A 25,066-nucleotide genomic window follows, 5' to 3' on the forward strand; every position below is an offset into this window, starting at 1 on the left:
TAACATCCGAAATCCTGAGAGGACTCTTCGCCGGCCTACTTTGATGTGTGGGTCGTGCGATACTTGAACTTCATAAAGGTCTGCAACGCTTGCTTCTTTGGGCTGCGTCGAAAGCGACACAAAGTCTTCTGTGGCTCCTTGGATGCTTCATCTTTGTCCATAGTCATGCTTCTTCCTTCTTCCAGAATCTTCGAGGTTGAAAATTCCTGAAACCACTGCCAACACAAAAACATGAACATACCCATTCCATGTAAAGTGACTGGAAAAGCTCGTCTTCTCTAAAGACTGTGCATGCAATGTAGATGTCGTTCACCACACACATGCAAACAATGAGATCGAATCTTGTCTTGTTGATCTAAATCAATCAACTGTGGCAATTCACAATGGAAATGCCCATGCTTGGTGCTCATACTTTCATGTGCTCTTTCTACAACCATGTCGTGCCAAGGAAGAGACATGGAATGTAACTTCCTTGAATGCAAACATTTCATCTTTTCATTAGAAATCCGCATACATCCGTGCTCATCCATGAGTGAAATGTGCTCAATCTACAATACGTCATGCCTAGGAAAAGGGATCACATAAAGACGCTGACTAAAATACAGGAAACGATCACGAACGAAACACTCGTATAATGCGTGCTGACTAATCATGCGAACACATAATATTTCCTGTGAGGGTTGTTTGGATTGAGGCTCGAGAGCCAAGATCGGTTCTTCTTGAAGGGGTGCTTTGGACCTAGGCTCGAGAGCAAAGATCGATCCTTCGTGATTGATCGAATCTGCAACGAGGTTAGCTTCGTTAGAAAAAGCATCAACTAACTCATCATCCCTGTGAACAATCACGTCATCTTCATGCAAATCATCATGCTTGTGAGAAATCACATCTTGATCTTGCAAATCATCATGCTTGTCAGTGTCATCCAAATCATCATGCTCATCATTATCATTCAAATCATCATGCAAATTTGGTGTGTCATGCTTTGGAGAAGAAGAGTCTGAGAGAGTCTCCTTTTCCGGAATCTCTTGCATCTGTGCCTGCACTTGAGAAAAGAAGAGGACCAATGCGTCTTTCCTTTCGTTGTGCTCACGCTCCATTTCGGCTCTTCTTTCTTCACATTCACGATCAAATTCTGCCATTCTTTCTTCTCTTCTTGCTTCGCGTTCTAACTTCCTGTCCATCATCATCACGTCGAAAGCCTTCATAGGAGTTAGTGCAATCCTTTGCATAGATGGGGAATGGAGAGGGTCGGAAAAACCTCTTGGTGGGGAAAATTCTTCTTTGCCTCTCTCATGCTCATCATTTCCAAGCGAAGTATCCATTCCGCTTCGAGTGATGACCATCCACTGAAGTCTTGGGTTCTTAAGTTCACGAGGATCTTGGGTTCTTGGGGTTCTTGGGTTCTTAAGTTCACGAGGAACTTGGGTTCTTGGTTCTTGCGGTTCTTTTTTCGCTTGCAACCTGTGTTAGAGAAGGATCTTCTCTTACCCGAGTTTTGCTCTTTTCCGCGGGCGCACCCCTTGGCGGCCTTGCGCTCACACCAAGGTTGCTTTTTCCCACCTCACGTCGATTGGCCGGCCGCTAAGTGCACGGTCCGCTCTCAATGAGTGAAAAGAGGCACAAGGGGAGGTTGGACAAGCACTTCTTTCTTGGGTTTCCTGTCACTCTTCAAAAACACGATTAGGAATCGACACGCCCAAGAGGACTTGGGTTACGTGTGAGCAAAAAAAAATTCTTGTGGTTCTTTCCTTGAGTGATACAGAACACTGCCAAAGCTCTGATACCAATTTTAGGTGCAGCGGAATGAATGTTGAACTTTGCTCAAGATGAGTGCTCCGAACTGTGCTCAAGGGTTCCTTTTACTTACGGAAGGGAGAGCCTTCCGTTCCTTTAGTGAGAGAGTGCAATGGACACAAACAAAGTGGATGAACACTGTGAATGAAGGTGGTGAGACTGAGAGATAGAGAGTGAAAAATACGACACAGAAATGTTGTCAAACCCTCCTCCGAAGGCCCCACTCTCGATGGCGAGAGTGGTCTACTGTTGATTGCACAAATCTCTACAATGCTTGGACTTGCCGGCAATGTTGACGACGACGAGGGCTGAAATCTGAAAATGCTAAGGGCTGAAAGCTGCAAATCTTTATCTGCTGAATTCTGATTCTATGTCGGTGACGATGTCGATGGCGACAATGCGACGACGACGCGCTGAAAATTGAAAATGCTGATGCTTGTGTTGGTTCCGTCGCGGTAGATTTGCAAAACGCTGAAATGCTTGGCAGATGCAAAAACGCTAGGGCTGAAAATCTGACTTGCGGTGGAAATTTGCTAACGCTAGGGAATCTGCTGTGTTGCTGTGGGAATCTGCTAACGCTATGGTCGATCTGCTGTCTACTGTCGCTGGGAATCTGCAAGTGCAAAAACGCTGGCTGATCTGGTGCAAAAACGCTAGGCCTTCTGTTGAGAGAAAACGCCAGAGTTGTCGCGGGGGTTGGTCTTGCTGAGAAGTTGCCTGTTGAACAAGGTGCTCCTGCTGCCTCTTCTGCTAGAAAGTGCTAGCTCTGGTTTTCTTATATATTATCTTAGCAAAATTGCCCTACCTTGTTCCCAACAAAAGTCACTTAATAAATAAGTGAAAAATGTCAAAAATAGGGAAAATAGGTTTAATGCACTGGAAAATTCCCTTGATGGATTTTGATGGGAATGCTTATGATCATACTGTGTGCAACCGGTCTAAGTGACTTGTCATGCTTGGTCTGCGAATAGACTCACAAAAGTGCCAGATCACTTCCTATTCTAGACTTGACTTGACTGACTGAACCCTGGTCATGCTGTAGCTTGTCCACGGACACATAGGGTTGGATGTGTCACATGACATGTATCCTTCTTTAGATCTGTTCTCTTGAAGGCCCAATGTGAGCGATACACCATTGGACTACCATCACCATTGCAGGAATATTGTCTATCCAAGCAAGCCTCTACCATGCAAGAACTTATGGACCATGCCGTGGTCGGCTACAAACTGATGAAGGGAAACCTAGAGTTTACCACAGAAGAATCTCTGGCCAGGAACCACAACTCTCGCCAACAAAGAACAAATTCTCGAGAGTCTCGTGAAAGTCAACCACAAAGGTCTCGTTTGACGCCTCAACAACGAGACACCTTACTACAAGAAGGCCGATGCTTTGGATGCTTTCAAACAAGTCATAATCATTCTAATTGTCCCAAACGCACTGATAGACCAGAGGAGCCGACGCCATCAACGGTCGACAGAACCCCAGTGCCACCTCCTGCTAAGAGAGCTAGACCCGCTATTGAACTAGTTCCTGATATTTATGGCATACGTCTTGAGAGTACAAATGAATTGTGTCGAGCATATGGCAAAGTCAATGGCTCCAAAGCCCTTATTTTCTTTGACCCTGGAGGTATAGAGAACTTCATTCATCCAGAATTCTTAAAGTAGATGCACTTTGATTATAATGCAGAGGGTGGAGAAATTGAAGCTGAGCTAGCCACAAGGCAAACTCAGAAAGTGGTACCGCTCATTGGTGCTCTTCCAGTGACTATTCAAAATTATCATGGAAAAGTTGATTTCCACATCATGAAGTTGGGCAATTGCGACGTTGTCTTGGGTATGCCTTGGCACGACAAGAATGATGCGACTCTCCAGGTTCGGAACCGAACCATCAGCGTGATGCAGAAGGACAAGCCAGCCGTCCTCAAAGTTCGGTTGTACGAACAAAACCTCGAATGAACTCTCTACTTGCTTCTTTTTTCTTTATAGCTAGAAAGTATTGTTTGAAATGGATGGTGTCTGTTTTGAACTTGTCTTGGTGCCGATTTGAAATGTTTTGACTCTGGTTTTAATACTGGTTTCAATGATTGGTGATTTTACTCCCGGGTAGAATAGTGAGAAATGTTGTTTTGCTATTGTTTGAATCTCCGAACGACGCAGACGGGATGTCTGGGTAGCGTTTGGTTGTATGCTTGTAAAATAATTGTTGTTTTGACTCCCGGCCCGGACTTGGATGGTTATGCAGGAGGAGTATTAAGAAGTCTGAGCAATGGTTACTCTCAACACCTCTGAACGACGCAGGTTGCAGTCTGGGGGGCGTTTGGTTGTAAAAGGCCTCTATATCTCCCGGCCTGGACCTTTTAAGGTTATGCGGGAGGAGTGATGAGGGAGTCGTTGAATATCTCTCGGCCCGGACCTTGTTAGGTTATGCGGGAGGAGTGTTCATTGGCGAATTTATGTTTCTATGTCTTGTAACAGGCATATGTGAGCATTTGTTTTGCATTGTGATGTGCCAACCACTGATTATTCCTAATTGGATGAGATTGCGTGGGTATGTAATTTTAGTGCATCAAGACACCCGTGGAAGATCAATACGATCTGGGTGTGATGGCTAATTTTACTACGCTGGAATATCAAGAGTTCCGATCTGGACGAAAGGAGAAGCTAACTCCTTGATCAAAAGAGCAGAAAGGAGAAGCTAACTCCTTAACAAAAAAGAGCAAGCTGATTGTCCCTTGGAATGTCCCTCTGAATGACCCTCGGAAATTTTTGAGCTACCTTGAGTTGTTTTGCAGATATGCTGTAATCGCGGACGATTACTCTCTTTCAAGAAGGGGAGATGTCACAAACTGCTGACGTGTCAAAGCCTTGAAGAAGGGAGCCAACTTGCAGATGTCGGCCGAGGGGCCTAAACCCTAAGAAGAACAAGTAACAGAAGAAGAAGTCCTACCAACTTATGGGGACCCCGTTCGATGGGGGCCCAGTGACATAAAGGGATTAAAATAAAGCAGGACCTCCACACCCAAACACACACACACACTGAAGAAATTGCGTAGTTGTTGATGATGTGGCAGATTTTCAAAAATTGCGCTGGTTGATGACGTGGCAGGCTGTACGGATTTTCGTAAATTACGCTGACAGCTTTTTGGCTTTGCTTTTGGACTAAATGCTTTTGAGTTTGAAAGCTTTTTATTGTAAACTGCTTTTGGGGCCTAGGGCCTTTAAATATGAGGTTAGGACTCATTTCTCTGGCATGCTTCCTGGAGAAGGTGCAGAGTCTCGAGTACCGGCTTGTACTGTGTTGATGCAATATAAAGAAATACCGAAAGGGGCACCAAGGTTTGGGGCCAATACCCTTTGGGGTGGAATTCCGCCACTCCGTGTCGTGCGTCGTCTCTCTCTCTCTCTCTCTCTCTCTCTCTCTCTCTCTCTCTCCCTCCCTCTCTCTCTCAGCCATTTTTTGACCTAGTAGACAGCAGTCCACTCTTTTGATCATAACTTCTTCATCCGAACTCCGATTTGGGTGATCTATAGCCTCAATCGAAGAGCACGAAGTCCTCTACGCATTGATGTAAAGACAGAAATTTTCAGAGTTATGGAAGGCGTTTCTGTAGCAGCATTTCTGAAGTGAACAGGTTCAACAAAATTGATTCTCATCTCCTATTTTACATACAATGTCTTCCGGCACTCGCAAGGGTTCTTCTTCTTCAACAAGGTCCACAACCATTGTGGAAAATGATCCAAAATCTCCTAAGTGTGGAGATAGCAACACAACCACCCAACCAACGACATCGGAAACCATGATCATGGCGTACTTGGTATCATTGCAAGAGACCGTAAACAAACAAGGCGAAGACTTACGAGCACTTGCAATGGAGAATGGCACACTAAGGGTACTTGTGGTTGAGAATGAGAATCTCAAGAGGACACTTGAGATGCAAACAACACGTTTGATGCAACTTGAAGAGGAAGTCAAGGAATGTAAACGCTCTCTTGTGGACTTGAATGCTTTGAAGGAGCGGATGAGCAAAGTAGAGCATGACCATGTATTGAAAGAGTAGAAATTTGACCTTATGAGCCGGGATGTATGTGACATGAAAAATGTATGCACAAACGAGTCTTGGGCTGATGTATGTGGTAGCAATGTGGTTTCTAATTCCTCACTCATGCAAGCTATGGTTTAAACAAAGAATGTTGAGAATGTGGATGTGGAGGAGTTGAAGGAACGGGAGCGACGTTCCAAGAACATTGTTATTCGTGGAATTCCCGAAGAGAAGTTAGAGACACCTCCTTCTCTTGCCATTGTTATTGAAGATTTCTTCAAAACCCACTTTGGCATGTCCGGAGTTATGGTCTATGGAGCACATAGAGTGGGGAAGTAAGGAGCTCCTCGCTCGGGAGAGCGGCCAATTGTATGCACCATGCCGGATGAGACCAAGCGAAAGATTATCCTTGATAATAGTTGGATCTATTTGAGGGATACAAAATGTTTTGTATGTGAAGATCGTACTATTAAGCAACAAAATATGCGTCGCAAGGCATATGAGGAAAAGAATATAAAAAACAAGGAGATCTCTCAAGAAGAAAATGTGCCCAAGGAGGAGGCAAGTCTCTCAAGCAAATAGGGATGCGTGACCTATGAGACCGAGTTACAATTGAAAATATGCTTTTGGAATTGTAATGGATATCCATGGAATGCGGGGGTTGGCATTGATGAACTAACAAGCAAAGCCGATGTTGTACTTCTTGTTGAAACTTGGGAGCATGATACACAAAGGATTAACGGCTTGGAGGATTACAATGTACATTCATTGATGTGGTCAAAGAATCTTAAGCAACGAAGAGGACAAGGAGGGTTAGCATGTATGGTTAAGAAAGGATTGGAAGATTTTGTATCAATTGTGAAAGATGACAAGTACAAACGTTATGTATGGTTGAAAATTATGACACCAAAAAGAGTACCCATTTTTGTAGCCGGTTGCTACATTCCTCATCATGATTCTCCCTTTTATGCTTGCATGGATAGAGATCAACCATTTTCTGATTTGGAAGAGGACATTGCTTATTTCAAAGGTGAAGGTGATGTTATTGTATTTGGGGATATGAATGCTCGCACAAAAACATTGCAACATGATACTCAACAATTTGATATGCCATACATTTCAAGGGAGTTGGAGGAAGTTCACTTGTATGATCGTACTTCAATGGATGAGAAAGAGCCGGATCACTATGGAAAGTTACTTTTACATATGTGTAATAGCACGGGTATGCTCATTGCCAATGGTGTATCTTTGTGGAGTGGAACCAATGGATTTACATGTAGGAGACATAATAGGGATAGTGTGATTGACTATATGCTACTCTCTGAAGCCATCATGTATCGCATAAAGAGTTTTATGTTTGGTCAATGGACCCCGGAATTCGACCATCGCACCTTATGTATTGACCTTTCATGTGGAGAAGCAACTAAGCATGATAATCTCAGCCAAAGGAAAGAGAAGTTATCACTATGTATGGATTTCAAACGGGCACCAATGTACATTGAAATGGTTGAGCAAAAATTATGGATGACAAAGCTTCAATGTGATGCACCATTGGAAACTAAATGGGAAGCTTTCAAGAAAGCTATTTGTTCTTGTGCGGAAGAATGCTTTGCCATAAAGCATCTCCATGGTATCAACAAAGATAGATCACCCAAAAGGTGGTTTGATAAAGAATGTCAAGATGCTCGAAAGTCCTTGATAAAGCTTGATGCAACTATGGACAAAGACAACTATCAAAGTCATTTGCATACATACAAGGCATTGATTCAAAAGAAGAGAAGAAGATGGGAAGTAAAGCAACAAGAATTTCAAATCCAAGAAAAGGCACATGCATGTGGAAGATTTTGGAGAAACTTGAGAGGCAAGCGGGTTGAGAATTTTGGTAACTTGAGTCTAGTGGATATGTACACACATTGTAGGCAATTATATGAGCAAGCAAATACTGAAAAAATGCCATTTTATGGTTCACTCCCATGTATGCCGTCTTTTTTTACTATTGAGGATGTATGCGGTGGGCTTGAAAAGTTGGCCACTCGCAAAGCGGGAGATCTTCAAGGTATCAAGCCGGAGATGATCAAATGGACGGGAGATTTTACCCATGAGTGGATGTGTGATATGTTCAACCTTGCACTTCAACATGGTATGCCTTATGATTGGAGTACTAATTGGGTTAAGCCTTTGCATAAAGGAGGGGATGTAAAGAATGTAAGCAACTACCGGATTATAATGATTGGGTCTCTTATGGCAAAGTTGTTTGGGTGCATAATGGAGATGAAATTGAGTGATTGGGCTGAAGAGAATGACAAGCGTGCAAAGGGACAAGCGGGTTTTCGTCGATGCCATAGCACCATTGATCATTTTGTCACTCTTCGTGTTCTCATGGAGGAAAGTCGGTTGAAAGGTAAGCGATTGTATTGTTGTTTTGTGGACTTTAAGAAAGCCTTTGATATGATTCCACGTAACAATTTGTGGAGAAAAATGGAAGAACTCCAAGTGCCAAGTGAGTTTATGCTTGCGGTTTTTCGAATCTATGAGAAGGTGATTTGTCAATTGCGCATGGGAAGAGAAATTTCAGAAATTTTTGTAAGCACTATTGGGGTTAAACAAGGATGTCCATTGTCACCAACTCTCTTTGGTCTATGCATCGATCAATTGGAACAAATGGTACTTGACTTTATGCAAGAAGAAGGCATTGAAGAGGTCACTATTTGCAATGCGGTAATCAGGCTTTTGTTGTATGCGGATGATGTAGTGCTTCTAACACACACTTTAGAAGATGCATAAAAGCTTATGGTTGTTCTTGAGAACTTTTGCTTGCATAGTGGGCTGATTGTAAATGAATCCAAAACAAAGGTTATGCTTGTGAAAACAAATCATAAGGAGAAGCCATGCATTGTGTACAACAACGAGACACTTGAAGTTGTTGAGAGCTTTAAGTACCTTGGCCTTGAGGTTCCATCCAATCACAAGTGGCATGAATGTGCTATGTGTCGTTTGGAAGCGGGAAAGAGAGCATATTATGCATTTATTTGAGAACATGTGTAATGCGGGAAACATCAAGTGTTGGGTTCTCAAGAAGTATCTTTTTGATGCATTGGTGACAGCGGTTATTCTTTATGGAGTTGAAGTGTGGGGCGGGAGCATCTCAAAGTCTACTTGGAAAGAGTTTGAGAATGTCCAAAAGCGTTTTCTTACAAACTTTCTCCAAGTTAAGACACAAACACCATATATGCTCCTACTTCTTGAGTCGGGATCTCTTCCAATTGAGGTTATGGGCATGGAAAGGGTTGTGGAGTACATGATAAAGATGCGTCAAAACCCCTCACATCGACTTCCTACAATTGCATGGGAAGCAAGCAAAAAAGTTCAAAAGACGCATAAAAGCAAGATCTTGAGCACGGGATGGATGCAAGACATAAAGAAGTGGTTTGGGAGATGGGATGCATTACACTTGCTACATGATGCTTCAATTGACTCTCAAGTGAATGAAGCTTTTCTACAACGCCAATGTATTACGGCTTGGGAGAAATCCGGTGGGTCACGCTGCATACATTACACCACCTATATTGCCCCCAACTACAAAACCATGTTCTTCGCTGAGAGAGAAAACCGTACTCACACTTACATGCTTGAGCCTATTCCCTTGTCCGCGATACGCACTATCGCAGCAATTCGGCTTAGCTCCCATTTCCTTCGATGCGAGATAGGGCGTTGGGGCAATGGAGAAGAGTCAAATCGATTGTGCACATTATGCTCACTGCAAGTTCGAGAGTCTGAGTACCACACACTACTAGAGTGCTCAGCTTTTGATCACATCCGAACTTGCTTCTCTCACATTTTCAGCCATAACTTAGACCTACACACTTTCCTCTCCCAGCTAAAGTGTGGGCTCTCCATTGCGACTCTCATCACTACAATTTTGGAGCATCGAGAGTCACTCATCAGCCATACACATACTACATCACATGTAACTTTGGTCCCATAGGTCATATTTGACCTCCGAGGACGATAATAAAATCTATCTATCTATCTCTCTCTTAGTTCAGTTGTTATTGAAGTGCTAAAAGTTTGTTTAGTCTGTTCTTTTCTATTGGCACGTGGTGCCCATCTTGTGACATATATATATAAGTGCCCAAGGGAGTCTATACTAGGCGGGTGGCCGTCCCAAACCTAGGTGGCCGGACACAAGTGCAGCCTAAATGCATATGCTATGGGTGGCCAGCCCGGAGGCACACTAGCCATACATGCATGCCCTAGACCTGTGAAGTAGCAGAGGGGTGTAAATCTAACAAAGTCCACAGCAAAATCGCTCGATTTGCTGCTTAAAAGTGACCTTCTTAAAAGAAGAGGCAGGTAGAAAGGCATCCCAAAATCTCTCACAATAAGTATCCAAAGTGTCGGCCTTGGACATGCGAAGATGATTCCAAGTAGTAATAAAGAGTCGCTTGAACTTCGGGGCTTCTTTCCTGAAGAGAAGAGTGGACCACCATGTTCGTGCATTTCCTTTCAAAAATGATGTTGCCCTCCTGATTTTGGAGTGTTCTGAGTAGCGCCCTCTAGAGAACGCTATGTCAAACTGTTGAATAAAAGCTAAAGCCTTAGGAGCATCTCGAAACTCTGAAAAGGTTTCAAACATTACTGCCTGTCCACCCTCCTTGAATTCCTTGGTTTTTTGGTCCTTGTCCTCGAGAAAATGATATTGGTTGGCTCTGTAAAAGTGCTTCTTTGAATAAAACATATGTTCATCAGAGTTCAAACTCTCAAAAGAGGATGAATCTTTGTCAAAGCTGTCAAAAAAATGTTGAGATCTGCGATATGGTCTGCTTTTCTTGGCCACCTTCTTTTTCTTTTCAAATATCTGGTCTTTCTTCGTTTCTTGCCCTTTTTGTCCTCATCACTTGAATCAGAAGAAGAAGAGCTATCCTAACTCTCAGAGGAAAATGAGGACAAACTGGACAGTCCTTCGAAGTGTACATGCTTCTTTAGTTTTCTGCATTTGCAAAAGAAGATTGACGGCCCAAATACCCAGGGTAGCCAGTTCCCTTGTTGCGTTTCTTCGATTGCTTCTTCGCCCCCAAAAGTTGGTTGGCTTGTCTTTCGACAAACATCATCAAGTTCATCTTCAGTCAACATCCTTAGGACAGGAGGTTTCTTGAGGGCTGACTTTAGTGGGGTATCAATGGCTTTCTGCCATTGAGTATGCACTTCATCGATCGGGTGCTGGGTCAAAAATTTGCAGACTGTGGATCCTTCGCAAACTGTCTTCTGTGCTGCCTCCCGTTCTAGAAGTGTCAGGAGGGTTCGTCTGATTCTTGCGAGAATCATCACCAGAATCCATGTGTCGTGGAAAAAGGGATCGTATTTTCCGGTAGAAGAGAAATCAACTAAGCTCTGATACCATTGTAACAAACTTGGGCACCCCAAGTCGAGAATCTGGCACAACACACAGAATCACTTTAAAATACTTCACACTTAAATAACAGTTCAATTGAGTTGACACGGCCCCGCGTAGTTCCGTGCCCATAGAGATTGGCCCGAAAGACTTGGCACCCCTTTTGGTATTTCATTTTATATTAATGCTTGAGCAAAGTACAACTGGGCTTGGGTCCTCTCTACTCAAAGGTTCGTCAACACTACTGAGCCAAAGAGTGGCCCAGGGGTCTTATTTAAGGGCCCTTGGCCATGGAAAAGAAGTTACATGAAAAGCTTTCAACTCAAAAGCAATCTCCCCAAAAGCTGACGCTGATTTTTCAGCTAGCGTAATATACGAAAATCCGCACGTTGCCTCGTCAGCATTGTCAGCGCGAATCCCGGGCGTCTGTACAGTTAGCCATCACAATTTTCGTACAGTCCAGCCCGTGAATGCTTTATTTTTAAATTTAGCTAATGTCCCTAGGGCCCCATCGGACGGGACCCTATAACTTATGAACAACTTATAAGTTTGGGTCCAATTCATTTGGCATGCCACGTCATCAGCTTGTGACATGAATCACGATTCTTGTGACTTATTTAGCCATGACGTCTAGATCGTGCTAGTGTCTAGCATCATGATTCCTTGACGCACTAAATGTTCTCAAGATTCATATCACCTCACTGGTGTATCGAGATAAAATGCTCTAGACAATTCATCTTACATGTATACTCAAACAAACACACCTTTGCTAGAGTACATGAATCTATCTATCTATCGAAATCAATCTATGTACATGTCATATAAAAGAATTTGACAGAGTACTGTCAGATCACGTATAGATTGCGCTGATCTCTAGCGGATGTCTTGATGCACTAAATGTCATCACTCAAGATTCATATCACGTGACCGGTGAATCAAGATAAAAGTTGTAGACAATTTATCTTACATATATACTCAAACACACACACCTTTGCAAGAGTACATGAATCAATCTGTTTTAAGGAACAACCATAACATTTTCATATTGTGGAAATCAATCTATGTACATATCATATAAAATGACTTGGCAGAGTATTGTCTGATCATGTCTAGATTGTGCTGGTCTCCGATGGATGTCTTGATGCACTTAATGTGTTGTTAGGTGCAGCGGAATGATTGTTTGCGCTTTGCTCAAGATGAGTGCTACGAATTGTGCTCAAGGTTCCTTTTAGTTCTTATGGAAGGGAGAGCCTTCCGTTCTTAATGGAAAGTGCTATGATCACAAACAAAGTGAATGGACACTGTGCGTGCCAGTGTATGAGACTGAGAGATAGAGAGAGAAGAGAGATACGACACCAGAGACGTAAAACCCTCCTCCGAAGGCCCCACTCTCGTCGGCGAGAGTGGTCTACTTATGATTGCACAAAGTGGTACAATGCGGATGCAATGGACTGGTGCAACTTGGGACTATGCAGATGATGACGGCGGTGATGACGACGACTTAAGGGCTGAAATCTTTGGTCTTCTAACTGCTGAATTTCGGGACTGTTTTGGTGGCTGAAAATGACTGTTTTGGCTGCGTTTTTATGGCTGAAAATGAGGGTTCTTCTGCAACCAAATAGGGCTGATTCTGCTGCTGTCCCATAGGGCTGAAAACGCTGCTTTTCTGATGCGGCAATGGCTGAAAACCAAAAACGCTGATCAGCCTGCTGAGCATTAGTAAAAACGCTGGCTATCTGGGGAAGCTGGCGATCATGGGAGAAAACACCAGGGCTGAGTATGGCGATGATGCGAGGGCTGAAAAACGCCAAGGGGATTGCAACGTTTTGGCTAAAAAACGCTAATGCTTGTTGTAGCGTTTTTGGCTGATCTGGGACGCCAGGTGGTGCAAGGCTACTGTAGGCGATCAAGGCAAGCTGAAACGTCAGGGATTAGGGCTGTGGTTGGTGACAAAAACGCCAAGGCTGGTTGTGAGAGGGGCTCGCCAAGGGGGCTTGGAGAGTTCTTGCTGAGAGAGGGGAGAACTTGCTGCCTGGGGGCCTGTTGTGCTCCTTGCTCATCTGCCAAAGAGTGCTAGCTTTGGGTTGCTTATATATTAACTTAGCAAAATTGCCCTACCTACTTTTGTTGGAAAGTCACTTAAAAATAATAAGTGAAAATACCAAAAATAGGGAAAATAGGCTAAATGCACTGGAAAATTCCCCTGACTGAATTTGATGGATTTTGAAGGGAATACTGATGATCATGCTGTGTGCAACGAGAGGATATGCATCTATGCTAAGTGACTGGGCATGCACGGTCTACAAATAGACTCACAAAAGTGCCAGATCACTTCTAATCTAGACTTGACTGGACTGACTGAACCTTGATCATGTTGTAGCTTGTCCACGGACACATAGGGTTGGATGTGTCACGTGACATCCCCTTCTTTTCAAAGTGAGGTACTGGTACCGAAGTGTATGGCGTCGAGGGAGATCGCCAATAGCATCCGGAATCCTGGAAGAGACTCTTCGCCGGCCCACTCTGATGTGTGGGTCGTGCAGTACTTGAACTTCATAAAGGTCTGCAACGCTTGCTTCTTTGGGCCGCGTTGAAAGCGACACAAAGTCTTCTGTGGCTCCTTCCTTGTTTCAACTTCTTCTAGAGACGTGCTTCTTTCGTTTTCAAGAATCTCCATGGTTGAAAATTCCTAAAACCATTTCCAACACAAAAACATGAACATACCCATTCCATGTAAAGTGAGTGGAATTTTTTTTGTCTTCTCTAAAGACTGTGTATGCAATGTAGATGAACATAGAGACGGAGTGACAACCCGTTCATCAAACACATGTAAACAATGAGATTGAATCTTTTTTGTTTGATCGAAATCAATCAACTGTGGCAAATCACAATGGAAATGCCCATGCTTGGTGCCCATACTGTCATGTGCTCGTTCTACGAATGTGTCATGCCAAGGAAGAGACATGGAATGTGGCTTTCTTACATACATACTTTCATCTTTTCATGAACCATCCGCATACATTCGTGCTCATCCATGAGAGAAATGTGCTCAACATACAATATGTCATGCCTAAGAAAAGGAATCACATAAAGACGCTGACTAAAATTCAGGAAACGATCACGAATGAAACACTCGAACAATGTGTGCGTATCAATCCTACGAACACATAATACTTCCCGTGAGGGTTCTTTGGACCTAGGCTCGAGAGCCAAGATCGATCCTTCGTGATTGATCGAATGTGCAACGAGGTTAGCTTCACTAGAAAAAGCATCCACTAACACATCATCCTTGTGAACAATCACATCATCTTTATGCAACTCATCGTGCTTGTGAGAAATCACATCTTGATCATGCAAATCATCATGTAAATCATTTTCATTCAAATCTTCATGCTTCTCATAATCGTGCAAATTCTGTGTGTCATGCTGTGGAGAAAAAGAGACTGAGAGAGTCTCCTTCTCTTGAATCCTTTCAATCTTGTCCTACATATTAGCAATGAGAGATGGAGAATGAGCAGTGTCCTCTCCATGAATGACAATTGGAGAATCACTTGTGGCATTGAGAGTTTTAGTGTTAGTCTTAAAATCCATGAGAGCGTCATTATCATGAAACCATCGAATGCTCAAAATCATATCACATCCTGAGAGAGGAGAAACAACAATCTTCTAGTGAAGGCAGTCTGTTGAATTGCAAACAACACATCAAGGCACTCCTTCGTGATGAGAGCGTCCATACCGGGACGAAAGCCAGAGACCTCGATAGGAGATCTCGGACTAACTTCGAGGCGGGCTCTCTCAACAAGAGAGGGGCTGATCACATCATGCATACTACTTGGGTCAAACAATATGACAAAACGGTGCCCCGACGTGCGACCATAACATTTAATGAGAGAATCATCAATGGGAGGGTCCTGAGAAACTTGGGGCACACTCGTGTTATCATTCATGGCATTGACAGAGGAAGTGGGTGCTGTGGGTTCTTTAGATTCATTCGATTCAAGCTTAGGACATGTTCTTTTTATGTGACCCTTAATGTGACAATGAAAACAACGACCTTCCTTAGAATAAGTGCTTTGCTCTTCCGACGTGATGTATCCTCCTACAATTCCTTGTGCTACCTTTTCATATGGAGTAAGCTTAGGTTTAGCAATAGTGTTAGCCTTACCCTTAGATTCATTGGAAGAATTCTTTGCTGAGAGACTGTTGGAAGATTGGTTAGAAGAGTTATCATTCTTACCATTCTTACCGTTCTTATCGTTCTGAGGGTTCTGAGAAGTCTGCGAGGTACTTGTGGAAGTCTTGTTCTCCTTAGGCTTCCCTTGTTGTGCTTCATCTCCTGTGTGAGAGCAATCGCTACCGCCTTGTTGAGATCGATTGGATCGAGTACCTCGACATCGTACTTGATATACTCGTCCAATCCAAAGAGAAAAGCCTCTTTGCGCTTATAATCCGATTTTCGTAATTGAGTGTCTAGCTGCAAAACATGATTAGAAAAAAACATAACCGGCATACCATTTTGCTTAAGAGAGCGCAAATCGTCCTTCAATCGTGCGAGGTATTCAGGTGGCATAAACCGCGCCTTGTCTTGGCAATCAACCCTATTGAAGGAAAGGGGCGTGAATCCGTCTGCTTCCTCTAGGTTTGCGGCTAGCTGTGCCTCTTGCTATGCGTGGTACCAATTGATGGCATCACCGGCAAGGTACATAGTTGCCGTCAAAACTTTGCTATTTCTTGTCTTCTTATTTGTCGCAAAATAAGCATTAAATTGATGCAACCAAGAATGAATAACCGTAGCATCCATCTTACCATCATACTTACTGAAGGTCAACTTCTCTGTGACTGGATGATTGGAATCCGCATCATGGCTTGCACCACTTGATGAACTCCCACGATCTTTGGGTGGTTCGGTCTTCGAGGCAAGTACCTGTCGAACCAACTCTTGAGTTCGTAGTTCTCTTTGAGTCTCTCGCTCTACCTCCAAGGCCGTGCTTCGTGCTGCCGCTTCCTCCTTTCTTAGTTCTTTTCTTTCTTTTCGTGCGTTGCGTTCGCGTTCTAAAGCAAGGCGATTGTCTTCTTGTTGTGCGGCAAATCTTGCATTTCTTTCGTCGTGCTCGCGTCCTTAGCTGCTTGTTCTGTGGCAAGTCTTGCAATTCTTTCGTCGCGCTCACGATCCTTATCTTCTTGTTGTTCTGCTTTGCTTGCGAATTGTGCCAACGCAACCCGATTCGTTTCTTGTTGTTGTGCCATCATGTCCAACATCGACTTGACCATCATCTCCATAGGAGTTAGTACAACTTGTGGCGTAGATGGCTAAGGGGGAGGGTCGAAAAAATCTCCTCGTGGGAAAAAATCTTCGCCGCCTCTCTCATGCTCATCACCTATATGCGGAGTATCCATTCCGCTTCGGGTGACGACCATGCACTATGATCTTTGGTTCTTAAGTTCACGAGGAACTTGGGTTCTTGAGGGTCTTGGTTCTTGGGTTCTTGGGTTCTTGAGGATCTTGAGGTTTTCTTTCGCTTGCAAATCGCGTTTGAGAAGGATCTTCTCTTCACGCGAGTTCTACTCTTTTCCGCGGGCGCACCCCTTGGCGGCCTTGCGCTCACACCAAGGTTGCTTTTTCCCACCTCACGTCGATTGGCCGGCCGCTAAGTGCACGGTCGGCTCTCAATGAGTGAAAAGAGACACAAGGAGAGGTTGGACAAGCCCTTCTTTCTTGGGATTTCTGTCACTCTTCAACAAAACACGATTAGGAATCGACATGCCCAAGCGAACTTGGGTTCGTGCGATCTTAACAAGCAAAAGAAATTCTTGTGGTTCTTTCCTTGAAACACTGCCAAAGCTCTGATACCAATGTTAGGTGCAGTGGAATGACTGTTTGCGCTTTGCTCAAGATGAGTGCTCCGAACTGTGCTCAGGGTTCCTTTTAGTTCTTATGGAAGGGAGAGCCTTCCGTTCTTAATGGAAAGTGCTATGATCACAAACAAAGTGAATGGACACTGTGCATGCCAGTGTATGAGAGTGAGAGATAGAGAGAGAAGAGAGATACGACACTAGAAACGTTGTAAAACCCTCCTCCGAAGGCCCCACTCTCGTCGGCGAGAGTGGTCTACTTATGATTGCACAAAGTGGTACAATGCGGATGCAATGGATTGATGCAACTTGGGACTATGCCGATGATGACGACGGTGATGACGACGACTTAAGGGCTGAAATCTTTGGTCTTCTAATTGCTGAATTTCGGGACTGTTTTGGTGGTTGAAAATGACTGTTTTGGCTGCGTTTTTATGGCTGAAAATGGGGGTTCTTCTGCAACCAATTAGGGCTGATTCTGCTGCTGTCCCATAGGGCTGAAAACGTTGCTGTTCTGATGCGGCAATGGCTGAAAACCAAAAATGCTGATCAGCCTGTTGAGCGTTAGTAAAAACGTTGGCTATCTGGGGAAGCTGGCGATCATGGGAGAAAACGCCAGGGCTGAGTATGGCGATGATGCGAGGGCTGAAAAACGCCAAGGGGACTGCAGCGTTTTGGCTAAAAAACGCTAATGCTTGTTGTAGCGTTTTTGGCTGATCTGGGACTCCAGGTGCAGGGCTACTGTAGGCGATCAAGGCAAGCTGAAACGTCAGGGATTAGGGCTGTGGTTGGTGACAAAAACGCCAAGGCTGGTTGTGAGAGGGGCTCACCAAGGGGGCTTGGAGAGTTCTTGCTGAGAGAGGAGAGAACCTGCTGCCTGGGGGCCTGTTGTGCTCCTTGCTCATCTGCCAAAGAGTGCTAGCTTTGGGTTGCTTATATATTAACTTAGCAAAATTGTCCTACCTACTTTTGTTGGAAAGTCACGTAAAAATAATAAGTGAAAATACCAAAAATAGGGAAAATAAGCTAAATGCACTGGAAAATTCCCCTGACTGAATTTGATGGATTCTGAAGGGAATATTGATGATCATGTTGTGTGCAATCAAAGGATATGCATCTATGCTAAGTGACCGGGCATGCACGGTCTACGAATAGACTCACAAAAGTGCCAGATCACTTCTAATCTAGACTTGACTGGACTGACTGAACCCTGATCATGGTGTAGCTTGTCCACGGACACATAGGGTTGGATGTGTCACGTGACATGTGTTCACTTAAGATTCATGTCATCTCACGAGTGAATCAAGATAAAATGCTATAGACAATTCATATTACACATATAGGCAAACAAACACACCTTTGCGAGAGTACATGAATCAATTTTTTTAAAGGAATTTCAGCCATAACATTTTCATAATATGGAAATCAATCTATGTACATATCATATAAAATCACTTCGCAGAGTACTGTCAGTACTCCAAAATGTCAAAGAAAAATTGGTTGACGTTATCTCATTCTAGGCAATCTTTTACAAAGGAGTGGAGTGGCTCCCCTTTTGTGTGGCCTTTTAGACATTAAGATATTTCAAACTCCCTTGAGTGTGGAAGTAGATATCTATGATAAACGCCTTGAACCCGAATATGCCAATCTAAATATCATCTGCATGTCTCACTTTTCTTCGAACATCTCTTTTTCTACTAAATATGGCGTCATATGTCCGCAACTATTTAGATTTTCTCGTCTTTGTTCTAGTAAACTACTTTTGTTTTTCAGTAGTGCCATCTTATTTCTTTACTTGTTAAGAAAGGATACTCATTCAAGAGAATCATGAAAAATGTTCGTTCATTTTTGCATCGTAGTGAGTTTATTTTCAATGTTTCTTCCTTTGGAATGTTCAAGATAGTGTGGAAGTAGACATCTATGATAAACGCCTTGAACAATGCCAATCTAAATATCATCTACATGCCTCACATTTCTTCGAACATCTCTTTTTCTACTAAATATGGTGTCATATGTCCTCAACTATTTAGATTTTCTCGTCTTTGTTCTAGTAAATCTACTTTTGTTTTTCAGTCGTGCCATCTTATTTCTTTACTTGTTGAGAAAGGATACTCATTCAAGAGAATCGTGAAAAATGTTCGTTCATTTTTGCATCGTAGTGAGTTTATTTTCAATGTTTCTTCCTTTGGAACGTTCACGACAATCAATAGTACATTCTATAAAAGTGGGGAGCTCAAGAGCCCACTTATTGTTTAACTTAGTAACACACTAATTTTTTGTTTAGATCTTTAGTGCTTCTAGTATTTTCGCTCTTACTTGACAAATGTTAGCTTTTATCATGGCTGAGTGTTATAGGCTTGGACACTCCAAGCGAGAATTCAATAGCAACACACGGACAAATTGAAGTTGAATATATATATATATATATATATATATATATATATATATATATATATATATATATATATATATATATAGAGAGAGAGAGAGAGAGAGAGAGAGAGAGAGAGAGAGAGAGAGAGAGAGAGAGAGAGTCGACATGGCACGGTGGAATTCTAAGCGAAGATGTACCGGTCCCAAAGACCGGCGCCCTTTCGGTATTTCTTTATTATTATGCTTGCAAAGTACAACTCCCGAGGGTCCAACTCTCTCCGAGACTTTGCGTCCAGATGCTTTGCGGAAGTGTGACCCCAAGAGCACTTATAAACAGTATAGGGGATGCCCAAAAACAGAGCCCCAAAAGCATTAGATCAAAAAGCACTAGATCGCAAAAGCATCTGTTAAAGCATCATGTAAAATTGCCAAAAGCTGCCAGCAATGTAATTTGCGGAAATCCTTACATCTTGCCATGCCTGCTTGTTAGCGCAAATCACGGAATTCCGTACAGCGTGCAAGCTTTTGATTTTTAGGGTTTTAGGTCCCTCGGCCGGTGCTCCATAAGTTCTTTAAGTTGATGGGTTAGGTTTTAAAAATCCTAACCCCTCTTTTAGGCCCCTCGATCCCAACTTCTTCAGTTCTTCTGGTTCAGTTTCTCTTGTCCTCTCGGCCACTTCTTTCTCTACACCTAGCGCTCCCTCTCGCTTGCAATATTGAGCACTGTTGACACCCTCTCGGTGTTGCATCGTACACGGTGAGATCCAATGCCCGTTCGGTGGGCGGTACACGCCAGTACCTTGACGGCGAGGAGATCATTGTAATAGATACAAGATCTATTGGTTGCCCGTCACGGAGAGGTGGTTTGCTTGCGGTTGCAAACAAGTTTCTCATCCGATTCACCCCTTTCCGTTGCACCTTTGATAGATTCTCGTGAGAACCCATGTGCGCTGCAGAAGAGATCGGATCCTCTGTAGAAGAAGGATCGTTTTGAGCTCTGATACTACTGTTACATGCTTGAACACTCCAAGCGAGAATTCAATAGCAACACACGAACATAAACTGCAAATAACTGATTGAACTTGAATAGAGAGAGAGAGAGAGAGAGAGAGAGAGAGAGAGAGAGGAGAGGAGAGGAGAGGAGAGGAGACACGGCACAACGGAGTTCAAAGCCAAGATGCTTTGGCCCCAAAGACTTGCGCCCCTTTTCGTATTATTATGCTCGCAAAGTACAACTACGAGGGTCCAACTGTCTTCGGCACTTTGCGTCCAGATGCTGCGGAAGAGTGACCCCAAGGGCACTTATAAACAGTATAGGGGATGCCCAAAAGCAAAGCCCAAAAAGCATCAGATTCAAAAGCACTAGGTACTAAAAGCATTTTCTCAGTACCAGCAACATAATTTGTGGAAGTTTGTATAGCCTGCCACGTCAGCATGTCAACGCGTTTTACGGAAATCTCAGCCAGAGATCAAGCTTTAAAGAGTACGTTCAAATCATGAATGAACTCTATATAAGCCTGCACCTACTCTTGGGCACTGATGACGTGAGTAGCGATGTCATAACTGTTGTCTAGGCTATGTATGATAAAGGTGATAATCTTATTCTTCTTGTTTGAAGAATCAGCGAAGTTAAAGTTGCATAATATCAAGTTTTCAACTTTGTACTACTTTGGTTATGTTTGCCTCTTCTAGGTAGGTATGTAGAAGTATTGAATTCTAGTATTTAGCTTACATTAGGATTTAAGATTTTGTTCTTTTAGAAGTTGTGTTGAGTTTGATTTCTAGGATTAAGTCTTTTTGATGTCCTAGCCTTGCTAGTTTAAAGTTGAGTACTTGTTTCAAGTTTAAGTTAGGTAAGCTTCTTTAAGTTATTTTGCTTATTGAATAATGGTTTGTTTTCATCTAGTTTTGTTTGGTAACAAATAAAGTGATTTAGCTTTTCCTTTTCTGCTTTCTTGTGTCCCTTGCTTTTGTCTTTTTGTGAGTGTTTATCCTTTCTCATAATTCAGACCTATGAAGGTATACATATAGAGAGAGAAAGAATCCACACAGTAGTGACGGAGTGGCGGAGCTCCACACCTAGATGTACTGGCTTTAAAACCTTGGTGCCCCTTTCGCTAGTTCTTTTATATTGATCTGCACAAGTTGCAACTGTCGGAAGGAGAGCTTTGTCATCTGTAAGTCTATGAGAAACCTCCCCCAAGGCACAAATTCAAAGGCCGCTGGCCAAAAGCATCTGATACAAAAAGCTAACGATCCCTTCCTTGGGTAGATACTGCCACATCAGTAGCTCGTAAAACATGACATAAAATACGGGATTCTGTATGGCCCGCCATATCATCATCTGTCATGCCCACTTTTGTGACAGTGTCACTTTGTGCTCGTCGTACTTTACCTTGAAAGTCCTGACACACTATAAGGTGCACACAAACTCATCCAAGTCCTTTTTGAGCTGAGGCTTCTAGAAGTAATGCTCAACACCCTTAAGGGTTGCCTTGATGCCCGACCAAATGAGGGTTGTGACACTCCATCAACAGCTTTTGACTCAAACTACGCGTTTCCCAATATGACTTACGCATCAAATACCATTCTTTGAGAGAGTATCTCGTTAACATCTCCTCACTCTGTACCCTGTCAAAGATCTCACTAACATTCGGGTTTGTAGCATACTGCTCCCTCATCTCATCAAAAATCATGATGATGCATTGTTGTAATAATGGATATCTGTGGCTTGCGAGACAAGGCATCTCCAACCACATTATTCTTTCCCTTCAAGTATAGGAGCTGGAAGTCAAACTTAGATAGGATGCTCGCCCATCTCATCTACTTTTCTGACAATTTTGTCTGGGACAAGATGTGCTTCAAACTCGCTGATGATCTTTCAGCGTACAAGGTGAAATTTGCGCCAAGCAAGTAATGCTTCCATTCAGTGAAAGCATGTATCACTGCTAATTGTTCCTCTTCATAAGTCTGTACAACCCTCTCAATTTTTGAGAGTATTCGACTCTCATACGCTACTACATCTTGCATTAAGATTGCACCCAATCTGCTTCCACAAGCATCACAATAAACCTCAAAAGATTTGTTTAAGTTTGGTAGAATCAAGACTGGCCTAGTTGTCACCAGAAGGTGTATTTTTCTTGTTGCCTTCTTTAAATATATACTACATATTTTTATTTATTTATTTTTTCTTTTTTTTACCAAAACACTTGAAAAGGTGCAAGTGGACCTTGCATGGCGAGTGTGAAAAAGCTGCAGCCAAACGGGTTTCTCACATCACGAATCTAGGTCAGTCAGCCGGGGACTGGTTGAGTAAGTTAGCACTGAATTCTGATGAGTATGGAAGCTTCTGTGCGCCTATATGGAATTTGGGCCACTTGGCAAGTCACTCACAACTTTATAAGTTGGGAGGGGTTAGGAAACTGAGCCATAAGGAGCATAGTGGACACATTGCTGAAGGACCACTTGCTTGACAACTCACCAATCCTGAAGCACAGCATAGTGGACACATGGCTGAAGGAAAGCCACTTGCTTGACAACTCACTAATCCTGAAGCACATGCCAGCTTGGGGGCACCCAAAAGAGTGTGAGGGCTGTTTTGAGTGGATTTTATTGGTTTTGCAGCTTTAATGGAAATCTTACCTTCTCCCTTGTCTCATGTTGTGTGACGATTCTGCTCTTGTGCATCTCTCTGCCCCTTACAAGTATGGTAATGCCCCACTAGTTGGGCTCCTCAGATGACTATGTACAATCTTGTGGGTTTTATGCGCATTTGCCAAGGCAAGAGCCTTTTGAATAGGAACCGGATTACTTAATTGCTAATCCCCCACAGGTACTCATACTTCCATCGCGAACGATTGCAAAAGAGGAGAGTTTTCTTGTGTGAAAACTCGTCCAAATCAAAGTGAAAGTGTCCCATTGCTTGCGGGATCTCTTGAAACACTCATAGATGTGTTTCCTCTGCTCAAATTGATCCAAAATAGAGAATTATAGCTTGCTGCATTCATTTGCAGGTTTAGGGTTTCACACACTTTTAAAGGCCCCTGGCTTCTAAAAGTAGTTACTTGAAAAACTAACACCTCAAAAAGCATCCTGTCCCAAAATCTGGTGCCCAAATGGCTGGCCCGTAAAACATGGGCTTTGCCATACAGTATGCCATGTCACCCTGATTCCATGGGGTGTTCGTATGATGCTGCCACGCCCCGAGTAGGTACGCAATTTGAGGGTCTTCATCTGCTAAAGGTTTTAGGCCCCTCGGCCAAGATCTGCAAGTTGGTTAGGATCTTTGGAGTTTAGGCTAAGTTTGGTAGGGGTAGGATTTTAGGATATTCTAAAATCCTCTTTAGGATTTTAGGATATCCTAACCCTCTTTGTCTTCAATAAAATTCCAAGTCAGCAAGTTGTGACAGACCTCTTGTGATAGGTATATGAAGATTAGAGCTTTTATTCCTTCAGTGTGTAGCCCTGATGCCAAGTGGCATCAATATTTTTGTGGCGATAAGTTGTCACCTAGGCAACTTACTATTGGGGCCACTTAAACTAGACGATGTGGCATTTTTTCAGGACGCCCCTCATTATTGGGTCGTCGTCACAAAGTGATGATGCAGCAATATCGTACCTGAGCGGATAGATGAGGGAGAGAGGGGGAAGCCGATCCATGCGAAGACCAGACCAGAACAGGAAGAGTCCGGTTGAGACTGGCAGTTAAGAGCTGACCTAAGCCAGCAGACCTGGACCCATGCCGAGTGCTCGCAAAATCGTGTGATTTGCGGTGCAAAACGTGACGTCAATCCCGTGGGAAGTACGACTTCGCTTACGTGACTGGTACGGACACCGGGGATGCAGGCAGCGGCATTTTTCACGTTCCAGGCCTCAGTTATTGAAAGCATTGACTTTTCAGAGCTTTTGGGAGTTAGTTATGAATGCCATTGCCTCTGAGTTTTTGGGGTTCCTGAATTAAGCGTAGGGCTTTTTGGGTGCGAGTAAAAGCAAGAGGTCAAGGGCCTTCAAACAGGAAGCCTTGTGTGAGTTCTGAATCTCTGATCATCAGTTGGGAGATAGTCAGCTTAAGAGAAAAAGTACAGCAAGGGGCGCCCACGCTTAGGGGTCAATGCATTTGAGTGGTCTCTTGTCTCAAGTAGGTTTTCCCAACGCTAGTATGGTTTGGCGTGCAATGTGAGCACTGAAATGCTTTGATTTATTATTGATGGCATTCCCTCTTTTTGTTTCATTTGTCTCACAACCTTATTGAGAAATTCATCCTCCATGTGCCTTGAAAAATGTCTTCTCTCAGCCTCAGTGGCATCCATGACTTTTGACTTTCTCCTCAACTTGACTTCTTGACTTATTTTGTATAGAACATGGTGCGTTTGCTTTTGTGCCATGATTCAAGGTTGTGACAACGGATTGGTCCATTTGTTCAATTAAAAAAACAGACAACATGACTGTAATGTCCTTGGAGTGTGAAAGGAGTAAACGCCCTAAACGTTTCACTCTTACCTGAAATGTGAAATGGAATTGATTTTCTGTTTATTGCTTTGAAAAAGTTTGAGAGAATCTCAGTGGAGCATGCATTTATACCTGTATAGCATTATCAATGTGCATTTGGAAG

General features: G+C 43.2%; 1 protein-coding gene across 1 annotated transcript in view; it reads left to right on the plus strand.

Moving 5' to 3' along the window:
• Positions 1–25,066, plus strand: part of LOC147437718 (uncharacterized) — a 57,253-nt gene that overhangs the window by 19,014 nt on the left and 13,173 nt on the right. The gene's annotated exons all lie outside the window — the stretch shown is intronic.

This window comes from Adiantum capillus-veneris, chromosome 17 (assembly GCF_014529385.1).
Source record: "Adiantum capillus-veneris isolate H3 chromosome 17, ASM1452938v2, whole genome shotgun sequence".
Lineage (NCBI taxonomy): Eukaryota > Viridiplantae > Streptophyta > Polypodiopsida > Polypodiales > Pteridaceae > Adiantum > Adiantum capillus-veneris.